The 11,518-nt window shown below is 46.4% G+C and overlaps 1 pseudogene; it reads right to left on the reverse strand.

The window, feature by feature from the left end:
- Positions 1-1,511: 1,511 nt before the first annotated feature.
- Positions 1,512-6,672, reverse strand: LOC129402091 (Y-box-binding protein 1-like; annotated as a pseudogene).
- Positions 6,673-11,518: the final 4,846 nt, after the last annotated feature.

Raw genomic sequence — 11,518 nt, forward strand, 5'->3', positions numbered from 1 at the left:
CAGATTCCCTGTCAAGTATATCCTGATTCAGGGAAGTCTCCATCCTGCAACTCACAGAGGATGCACAAGATATTTCCATCAACAGTGAATGAGGTTTCTTTTTTAATCAGATCTTTGTCCATACTGGTGGTTTCTAGTCCTTTTGATATATGCCATTCACCCTGGAGTGAGATGATATCTTATTGTTGTTTTGACTTGTAGTTCCCTGATAGTAAGTGACAATAAACTCTCTCTCTTTTATATGCCTACTAGTCATATATATGGCCTCTCTGGGGAAGTATCTGCTCATCTTTCTCCTTCTATAATTTGTTTAGTTTTTATTTATTTTATTATTTATGTGCTCAAGGACACTCTCCACATGTTCGGATGAGCCTCACGCCTGGGGGAGCTGGCATAGGAACCCAGATGTGCAGGACCCAGGGCCAAGATCTCCAAGGCTGCTCGGATCGGGACTAGGCCTCTTCCACCCAGATCCCCCATTTTCCAGTAGCTAGGCAGTCACACCCAGAGACTGCCCCCAGCGCCCGTGTAATCCCATCAACGGCCAATATCTAGAAACTATGAAACCAACTCCTGGAAGCGCAAGGCTGTAATGGGGCCCCTCGACATCTAATAACCTAGTTCTCCCTCTTGGAGAATCTGACAAGCTACTGAGAGTCTGTTGCCCACTTGGGAGAGCCTGGCAAGCTCCCATGGCATATTCATATCCCAAATACATTAACAGATATATACATACTTCTCAGAGAGCCCTGCAAGCTACCAAGAGTATACCACCCACACGGCAGAGCCTGGCAAGCTCCCGTGCCGTATTTGATATGCCAAAAACAGTAACAATAGGTCTCATTCCCCTGACCCTAAAAGAGCCTCCAATTGTTGGGAAAGACGAGTAGGGTCAAGCTGCTAAAATCTCAGGGCTGAGTGTAATAGAGACCTTACTGGTGCCCCCTCAAGTAAATCGACGAACAATGGGATGACAGTGATACAGTGATTTAAGAATTTATTAACAGTGTTTGAAGTTTGTTGACTTTTGAAAAAATCAAGTTTAAATTTTTTTTTTTTCTTTTTGGGTCACACCTGGCGATGCACAGGGGTCGTTCCTGGCTCTGCACTCAGGAATCACCCCTGGCGGTGCTCAGGGGACCATATAGGATTCTGGGAATCGAACCCGGGTCTGCCACGTGCAAGGCAAACGCCCTACTCACTGTGCTATTGCTCCAGCCCCAAGTTTTAAAATTCTTATTACAAATTAAAAATGAAGTTCTTAAACAAATCTCAACTTGACCAGATATGAAATAATTTAAAAACCTTTAAAGGTGTATTGGGGAAAAAAATAGACTTCTTTTTTTTTTTATTTTTCTAAAAACATGTTTGTCATTACCAAAAAGAGATGTCTTTAGGCAAAAAATAATAATATCTCATGCTGCGTAGATAATGCAGATAGTTCTGGTTATCTGGTCAGTGGGCAAAAAGCAAACACTTAAAGTCTTCAGCTCCAATCTTTTGTTCATTTCTTATTGCTGGAATTTCATATTAATTTCTTCTGTTGGACGACTAAACCGGATGATGGTAGAGATGGGAAGCTGGCATTTACTCGGCCCCACCCTGCTCAGCCTGGGATCAGCTGCTTTTATCTCTTTGCCATCTTGTGGTTTAGGGTTTTCTGGACATCCCTGGGGGTAATTGAAGTTGCGGCCGTACTGGCGTTGAGATGGCTGCTGACCTCGCGTCTCATCTCCTTGATTTTCCTTATCTTCTTCATTGCCGTCCTCTCATTGGCGAGCAGAGCCCCTGTGGAATCGTGGTCTGCAAGCTCGATCCATCCTCTGTCTCACGTGTCTGCCTTGTTCCCCTGCGCCCTGGTTGTCAGCCCCTCCATCACTCTCCCCTGTCCAGGAGGGTTGGGATATCGTGATCGCCACCCATAGGGTCTCCGCTGCGGCAAGGTGGGAACCGTGGCCTGCCTGGGCCTGGCCTTGGGGAGCACTCAATCCCTCATTCTTCCCCCACTCTCACTGCTGGGGAATTCTGCTGGTGATAGCGTGGAGGGCCCCTGTGACATGGAGAGTCTCTGACGCTCCTGTCTGCTGCATCCTTACTGCCTTGCAGCACCAGGCCTGGAGCCCTTCCTTGCACCTCTGCACCTTCAGCAGCACCCTTGTCTCCTTCTGCAACACCCCCAGTCTCTCCGTCACTCCACTGCGAAGGTCCTTCCTGGGTTATTCTTTAGGGCAGTCTGCTGTACAAGACATCTTCTTCGGTGTCATTCCTGTTGATTAAACCATATCCGTTCTTTACATTCAACCATTTTGCATCCCCAAACCTTTGTTGTGATGACCTTCTTGCCCCAGCTGTGGTGCCGGGCTTCGTGTCGGGGCCTTGGGGCTGGTGGATGCGGTGATGGTGACCCGGGCCGGCTGCAGCAGTTTCGGCTCCTCCCCCGGTGGGATGGTGACTTGGCCTGCGGTGACCGTGGGGCAGCTCAGGTCTCTCTGGGGTCCTCTCTCTGCTCTCTTTTTCCATTTTTAAAATGGCATTATCAGTATTTTGATTGTTAAGCTTTGTGACTATCTTTATTTTTGGATATTAGCTCTCTATCAAGATAAAGCTTTGTGTTAACCTTTATTTTTTTTATATTAGCTCTCTATCTCGTGTACGGTGTAAAATAGTTTCTTTTTCTTTTTCTTTTTTCTTTTTTTTTTTTTTTTTTTGCTTTTTGGGTTATACCTGCTGATGCACGAGAGTTACTCCTGGCTCTGCACTCAGGAATTACCCCTGGCAGTGCTCAGGGGACCATATGGGATGCTGGGAATTGAACCCGGGTCGGCCAAGTGCAAGGCAAATGCCCTACCCGCTGTGCTATTGCTCCAGCCCCAAAATAGTTTCTTTTATTTAGTAGAATGTCTCTTCATTTTTATTCCAACTTTCTTTTGCTTTTAAAATATTTTCTAATTTCATGTAGTCCTATTTGTTCATTGTTTCTACTATCTCTGCTACTGGAGTCATTCAAGACACATGAAATCTGCTTATAAATGGATGGTCATGGAGAGTAGCATGCTGAGTGAAATGAGACAGAAGGAGAGGGACAGACATAAATGACAGCACTCATTTGTGGGGTGTAAAATACATAGTATGAGACTATTACCCAAGGACAGTAGAAATGAGGGCTAGAAGGACTTGTACACAGTTGGAAGCTGCCACAAGTCAGGGGAGAAGGCAGTTAGGATGGAGAAGGGACCACTATGACAATGGTAGTTGGAAATCATCACTCTGGACAAGAATTGAATGCTGAAAGTAAATGAATATATGTGATAATCTTCCAGTACCTATACTGCAAACTATACTTCCCAAAAGGAGATGGCAAGGGAGAGAGAGACAGAGACAGAGACAGACAGACAGAGAGATGGAGAGAGACAGAGAGAAGCAGAGAGAGGGAGCACAAATAGCTGTTTTCTCCCTGTCATGTTACATTAAAATAACTAAAGAGTTGGGCAGAAAGAGTCTCAGGCTGAGGCTAGCACTGAGACTAGCACTGCATCAGTCACTGAGGGACTGGTGGGAAACTTGTGCTGGTTGGCCAGAAAGAGATGTGGGGACAAGAAAATGCCTTCTGGGGACTAGAGCAATAATACAGTGGGCATGGCACTTGCCTTGATTGTAGCCGACTTGAATTTGATCCTCAGCACCCCATATGGTCTCCCTGAGCCCACTAAGAATAACTCCTGATAACAGAGCCAGGAGTAAGTCCAGAGTGCCAGGTGTGGTCCACTGCCACCCTCCCCTAAAAAAATTGCCTTTCAGAGAGAGAGAGAGAGAGACAGAGAGACAGAGAGACAGAAAGACAGAGAGAGACAGAGAGAGACAGAAAAAGATATTGGGTCAGAGATAGCACATGGGTTAAGGCACTTGCCTTGAATGCGGAGGACCTCAGTTCAATCCCCAGCTTCTCATGGTCCTATGAGCACTGTAATGAGAAAGTGACTCCTAATCACAGCACTGAAAGTAGCTCCCAAGCACTGCTGTCTGCGTGTGTCTGTCTGTGCTCTCTCTCTCTATAGAAGGACATCAGTTATGCAGAGCTGGGCCCAATCAATGACCTCATTTTATTTTCTTCTTAAAAGTCTCATCTCCAAGTAATGACACACTCTGAGGTACTAGGCTAGCAATTTATGAGTTAGCACAGGGCTAGCATGAGTTTGGTGGACAGTTTACCAATGAATGTGACTTTATAGACATTATCGGCAGATATGGTTCTGAGACAGTGAGGCTTGTCTGTGGTATCCACATGCTCGTGTATATGTTACGTGAGGGATACGGCCTGGGGCCCTTACATCTAGCATGATGCAAAGCCTTTCCATGTTTATGTGTCCACTGATCTTCCCCCCTGGGACAGGAAGGAGAACTCAGCACCTAAGTGTCTTACCCATGTCCTAAGCATTTTTCAGTGTTTAAGTGTTCTGTGTGTATGTGAATGTTCATGTGTGTATGTGCGTGCACTGTAAGCATACTTCCACTGGTGCATGTTCATGTGTGTGCATGCACACAAGTGTGTATCCCAATGCTTGCACCCATGTAAGAAGAAAGGAGAGGGAAGCAGGAGTGACTAATATTAGAACTCATTTGCTGTTTCCATGGAGACAACCTAATTACAGCAGCTTCTGATTCAGAGCCGTGGGCCTTGAGTGCCAATCTATAGAGAAGGCAAGTGGAGGCTCATAGGAAGACGGTGGTTGAGGACAGAACTTTGGAAAAGACACGATGCATAATATTGAAATGCTATCTCATGCAGTTACAGATATAAACTTACTCTCATTTTCAGATAACTTTTTAAAAAATGCTCTATTTTTTAAAAATCTTTTCACTTCAATTGATTTGTGTTTGCATTTCTCTGGTTTTAGACTTGTTTCTGATGAACAATTTAAAATATATACTGAGGGACTGGAGCAATAGCACAGCGGGTAGCACTAGAGCAATAGCACAGCAATATATATATATATATACATACATACATATATATATCACTGTATCACTGTCATCCTATTGCTCATCGATTTGCTCGAGCTGGCACCAGTAACATCTCCATTGTGAGAGTTGTTATTACTGTTTTTGTCTTATCCAATATGCCACGGGTAGCTTGCCAGGCTCTGCCGTGTGGGCGAGATACTCTCGGTAGCTTGCTGGGCTCTCCAAGAGAGGCGGAGGAATCAAATCTGGGTCGGCCGTGTGTAAGGCAAACACCCTATCCACTGTGCTATTGCTCCATCCCTATATATATATGTATATATATACATATATAGATAGATATAGATATAGATATGTACATGTCTATATACATATACATATACATATGTACATGTCTATATACCTTGTGCTCAACTTTCGTATTTTCCAATTTTCCTCCTACTTTATTGGTTTTAAAATTTTTCCTTAAAATGGATTTCTTCTTAGCTTAAAACTCAGTAAGAATATAAAAATTTTCTATTAAAATTTTGGCATGAGCATGGGGCCCCAAGAAACAGTCCAGAGGTAAAGCATTTGCCTTGCACATGGCCAACCTACGTTTGATCCCTGTGACCTGGGTTCAATCCTTCTTACCCCATATGTTACAGGAGTGATATTCGAGCAAAGAAGTGATCCCTGTGCACCTCTGGGATCAAAGGTGCTTTGGTCGCAAAACCAAATAAATAAAAATTGAGCATGGGCATTGTCAATTTTTTTATTTTTGGTTTTGGGATCGTATTTATTTTGGTTTTGGCAGTGCTCAGGGCTTACTTCTGGCTCTGCACTCAGTGGCCACTCCTGGCAGGTTTGGGGGACCATATGGGATGCTGGGGATCCAACCCAAGTCAGCCATGTGCAAGGCAAGCGCCCTCCCCCACATACACACATACACTGTGCTATGCCTCTGATCCATACATTGTCCTTTTAATTTTTTTTATTCCAATATTAGGATCAACTTTCTTCTAATTTATATGTGAATAATCCAAGTAAGTCTCTGATTTTTACCTCATGGAATGAGAAGAGTCTGGTGTGTCTCACAGATTCATATTTTCTTAGGCAGGAATCATCTCACCCCTTTGGCCCTAGAGTCACTCACATGGGCAAAACTCTATCTGCAGAGACTAGAAATTCTTTTGAAGGTGTATCTGATCTGCTCCAGAACTCACCGCTCAAAGTCACCCTTTACACAGAATCCTGAGTCCTGGGGCAGTGTTGGCCATGAGGCGTCGAGGCATCTGCTGAGGGGAAGCTGACAGGGCCGCCTGGACCCCATGCCTGGGCACTTCCTGCTGCCTTCCTCTTCTCCCATGTGGACAGCGATCTGCTGGAGTGCAGTTTCCTGGGAGCTCTGTCTCTTCAGGGCTGGGTCTGTGCATCCTCTGATGGACTGACATTTTTCCTCTTCGTGACTCTTCAGTTCAGGTGGACATCAATGTCTTGGATGCCAGTTGTGTGTGAGCACAGTGCCACAGGTGTGGCTCTGACTGTCTCGAGTGTGTGCCACGCTGGAGAAGCAAAGAGCCGTGGGAGAAACCAGGACAGAGCAAGGTGATGTTTGATTGACACCGCCACTGGAAACCAGGGAGCACTGGGCCATCTTTGGAAAAGGTCAGATGATGGTGATAAAATAAAAACTGCTGTTTACTGAAGCCCTACTTGCTGGATAACCCCCATGGCTTAGTGTGTTTCTTGAATGATGGACGCCATCAAGATGCAAACCTCTTGGCTCCATAGCCCAACATGGCTGCTTTGTGACTATAATCTCCCTCCCTATCAGTCTGTTTCTTGGAAGAGGCCCCCTCTCTCGACTCTACACCCCTACTCCTATTCTCTCCAGAACTTACCAGTTACGTTTTTTGCCCAGTCTAATGAAATGCTGCAACAAAGTCTTCACTAACTTCCAGTTTGTGAAATTCAAGGACAAGCTTCAGCCAGATTCTTCTTCTATGATAGCCTACAATCACCAAGGGCTGCCCGTCACAGAGCTCACTCCAGAGTGCTCCCATGACCGTGTTCGCCCTACAGTATCTGAACACTAGAGTACTTTCATGAACCGTGCTCACCCGCAGTCTAGAAACACTAGGATGCTCATATGAATAGTGCTCACACAAGCCTATGAATGCTAGAGTGCTTCCACAAACGGTGCTCAAATGCTGGATTTCTTCTGCTAGAAACACTAGAGTGCGAGCAGTGCTCACTCAAGTGTACAGACCGAGTGCTCACAGGTGCAGGGCTCACCCAGTCTATGAACATGAGAATGAACCAGTGACTAGTGCTCACCATGCAGTCTCTATGCTAGCAGCAACCTCCTCTCAGTTTAAATGCAGTTCATTCTGCCGAAGGTCTGTTCTAACTGAAATTCTCTGAACTAACACACTTCTCAGTCTACATGCTGACACCATCACTGAGACGCATCCCAAACAGCCTCTTCCTCCCACCCATTTCTCATAAGCCTCTCCACCTTTCCTGTTCCTTCCTTCCAGGAGGGGTCTTGCCACACGCTGGGGGCTGCACTTCTCTGCTTCCTGGGTGTCTTCTGACTCCCACAGGAGAATTTAGGCCCTTGGGCTCCTGCGTCTCCACTGATTGCTGCTTTTCTGCTATTTGTGACGGCCGCGACCATGTCCAGCATAGCAGGGCACCAAGTGCCTTTGTCCCTGCACCAGCTCTCAGTGCTATGGGGAGAGGTGAAGTAACAAGTCTGCCTGTTTTTCTTTTTGGTCACACCTGCCAATGCACGGGGCTACTCCTGGCGGTGTTCAGGGGACTACATGGGATGCTGGGAATTGAACCTGAGTCAGCCTAGTGCAAGGCAAACACCCTACCCGCTGTGCTATCAACTCCAGCCCCCATAACAGATTTTTGAGGAGACTCAATAGGCAGTTTGCACTGGAAGTCAGACTTCAGAGAGTGAAGCATGTTCCTATCACACTGTGCACCACTGTAGACCACTGTGCACCACTTCAACTTCAGTGGTTGAAGAGCAAGAGGTTGGTGTTTATGCTAGAGGACAAGAGAGCGAATGGGTAGAGGAAGAAATAGAGTGGGAACTGAGAAGAGACAAGCCCAGGGTTGCTGGAGTGGATGAGACATTTAATGGGGCTGAGTGGAACAATTGGGTGGGGACATGAGACATAAGACCCACTCATTATTGTATTGCAGGACTCCTGTGCATTCGTTTTGAGCTGCAGAGAAATGACAGAAATAATGAATCCACTCTAAATTCTTAATCAGGAAGAGGATGAAACCCACATCATTTGTGTCTATTGTCAAGAATCCATGCTTCATTTATAATGAAATGAGTGGCATTTACCTTCTTTCTCTTAAAATGAGTTATGTTTTCAAAAAAAGCGAACATCATATAAGAAAAAATGAGCAATTGTCCTGACTCCACATTCAACTAACTTGGGACTTTACATTGTAGATTATATGTGGCTCCAAAAATTCTTTCGTACCATTGAAAGAGGAAGTCTCAGTTTACCCTTGCCAAAAGTTCCATTTCTCCCCCATTGGCCTAACACAGGACTGGAGCGAGAGCACAGTGTGTAGGATGTTTGCCTTGCACGCAGCCGACCTGGGTTCAATTTCTCCATTCCTCTCGGAGAGCCTGACAAGCTACTAAGAGTTTCCTGCCTGCACGGCAGAGCCTGGCAAGCTACCTGTGGCATACTTGATATGCCAAAAACAGTAACAACAAGTCTCACAATGGAGACGTTACTGGTGCCTGCTTGAGCACATCTGATGAACAAGGGGATGACAGTGCTATAGGAAGACTAAGGTAAGGACAGTGCCCGAGGCAAATGACCAGAAAGACTCAAACCAGCCAGATCACTCTAACTTCCTTGCATCCTCTGAAAAGCTTGTCAACTGATGAATGCAGAGTCCATTTTTCACTTAAAAGAGTCAACAGGAAAAACCCTATTCTTCCTTGCATCCTCAGTAACCATTTGCCAATCTGTTAAGAGAGCCTTTAAAAGGGCCTGCTCAAGACTCCCTTACCTTTAACTTAACCCTATGCTAAGTTCCTCCCCACTGGAGAGTTCCTTTTCCTCTTTCTTTGACTTTCCGATAAACTTTTCTGATGTCTAACTCAGCATCTTTATTACTCAGTATTTCACTCTTGGACTGGGGCGATAGCACAAGTGGGTAGGGCACACGGCTGACCCGGGTTGGATTCCTCTGTCCCTCTCAGAGAGCCCGGCAAGCTACCGAGAGTCTCCCACCCTCACGGCAGAGCCTGGCAAGCTACCTGTGGCATACTTGATATGCCAAAAACAGTAATAACAAGTCTCACAATGGAGACGTTACTGGTGCCCACCCAAGGAAACCAGAGTCGTAGGACGACAGTGCCATGACAGTGCTGCAGTGCTATTTTCACTCTTGAATATATCGAAGAACCTGGGAACCATGGACCAACACAGAGACCCGCCCTCACCACTCCTGCATAATCACTGTCATTTGAGAAAGGAGCTGAGACAGGGTGGGCTGTTTGAACAGATCTGGAGCATCATTCTACACACTGGGACATGGTGTTCTGTTAGGGCGCGTTACATTTCTTTTTTTTTTTTTTTTGGGTCACACCTGGTGATGCACAGGGGTTACTCCTGGCTCTGCACTCAGGAATCACTCCTGGCGGTGCTCAGGGGACCATATGGGATGCTGGGATTTGAACCCGGGTCGGCCGCGTGCAAGGCAAACGCCCTACCCGCTGTGCTATCTCTCCAGCCCCAGGGCGCGTTACATTTCTTATGGACAGACTTTTTCCCATGACTAAAACAATTGCATTCTAATTCTCTAACCAAAACTGGTTTTTCGGGGCTGGAGGGATAGCACAGCGGGTAGGGCGTTTGCCTTGCATGCGGCCCACCTGGGTTCAATCCCCAGCATCCCATATGGTCCCCTGAGCAGCACCAGGAGTGATTCCTGAGTGCAGAGCCAGGAGTAACCCCTGTGCATTGCCAGGTGTGACCCAAAAAGAAAAAAAAAAAAAAAAACTGGTCTCTCATGACTAACCAGCCCCAATCAAATTTGGAGCTAACAGGCAGTGCCTTCTTACATAAACTTCCCCCGATGTTTGTGGAATCTTATATAATGATGTTTTAGTGGTGAAATCTTATGTTGTTTGAATAGACATGTTACTTCTTCAATTTGTCAGAAAATCCTTACCCAAAATATTTGCCTCTAGGATGTTAGAAACAAAGTAATAAAAAGTAATAAAAATTGCCAGCCTGTAAGAGAAAGGATTCACTTCAAGGTTCTCAGGGAAATGCACCTTAAAGCAACAATGAGACAACATCACACACTCCGGAAGAATGGCCCCTGAATACAATCCTCAGAAACAAGAATTCCTTCATCACTGGTCAGAATACAAAACAGTAGGTCACTTCAGCAGGTTCCTGCTTCTTACAAACCAGCTGCGCTCTGGCTCCACATCCCAGCAGTCATCATCTGCTCTGGGGCCTGTCCTCAGTGCAGAGCAGCTTTCTCAGCCGGCTAGTGGTGATACCGTCCCGGGCCATGATTCTCAAGGGCAGGTATCCAAGGGATCTGCCTGCAGAAACTGACCTCCCTAGGTCAGGGGGCGGATTTCAAAAGATAGCGAAGAAGGCAGAGAGTAGGCTGGTAAGGTAGGTTGAGAAAAACTGAGTTTGAAACAGATCAGCCCAGAGGCAGGGAGGTCTGGGAGATAAAGGACCGTCACAGGAGCCCAGAAGGCCATTGAGATGCAGAATTTCAGGCTCACTTTGGAATGGGTCCCTGAGAAAAGAGCTGGCTGGACCTCTGAGAAGAGAGGAGCAAAGGCCCTGAGAAGAATATCAAAAGATATTCAAATGCTCCAAGCTCTCTCACTGGCAACCACCCAAAGGACAAAGTGTGGGGCAGATTGGGAAAACTGTGTATATACCAACTCTGCAGAGGCAAGTGGGCACCTCCCAATTCTGGGGGTGGCCCGCAGGTCCACTTGAGATACGTGCAGGCTCTCTCTTCTCTGGAGAAGCTCTTGTGTTCTTCCTGGCACAACTCCCTGGCCATCTGGGCCGAAGGGCGTGTGGGAAATCTCCAAGCCCCGCCTTGGTGAGAGCAAGCTGGTGCCAGGAGACCTGACATTCCTGACAACAACAGCAATTGCATTGCTGGCAGCTGGAGCTCGAGGCAGGGACAGCTGGCACCGATGGTGTCTGTAAAACTCAAATCTCCACCTCTGCATTAGATCATAGAGATCCCTGACACTCCATCCCACATAGCCCATGGGGTCATAGATTTGACCTTCCTCTTCCTGTTTCTCACGCTCTGCATGCATTGCATTTCTTTTGCCCCTGTATAATCATTGTTCTCGCCGAGTAAACTTTGTCATTGGACCACCAACAGTCTGTGGCCCACACAGATGGTTTCTCCTGGCCAATCCACAGCGTATCAGCCTTCAACAGGAAGGATCATTCTCCCATTCCCAAGTCTTCCTATAGCGGCTGGTGGCCACATCCATGTTCTCTCTTAAGCACATATATTGATCTACCTCTAT

The sequence above is a fragment of the Sorex araneus genome, chromosome 1, assembly GCF_027595985.1.
Source record: "Sorex araneus isolate mSorAra2 chromosome 1, mSorAra2.pri, whole genome shotgun sequence".
Lineage (NCBI taxonomy): Eukaryota > Metazoa > Chordata > Mammalia > Eulipotyphla > Soricidae > Sorex > Sorex araneus.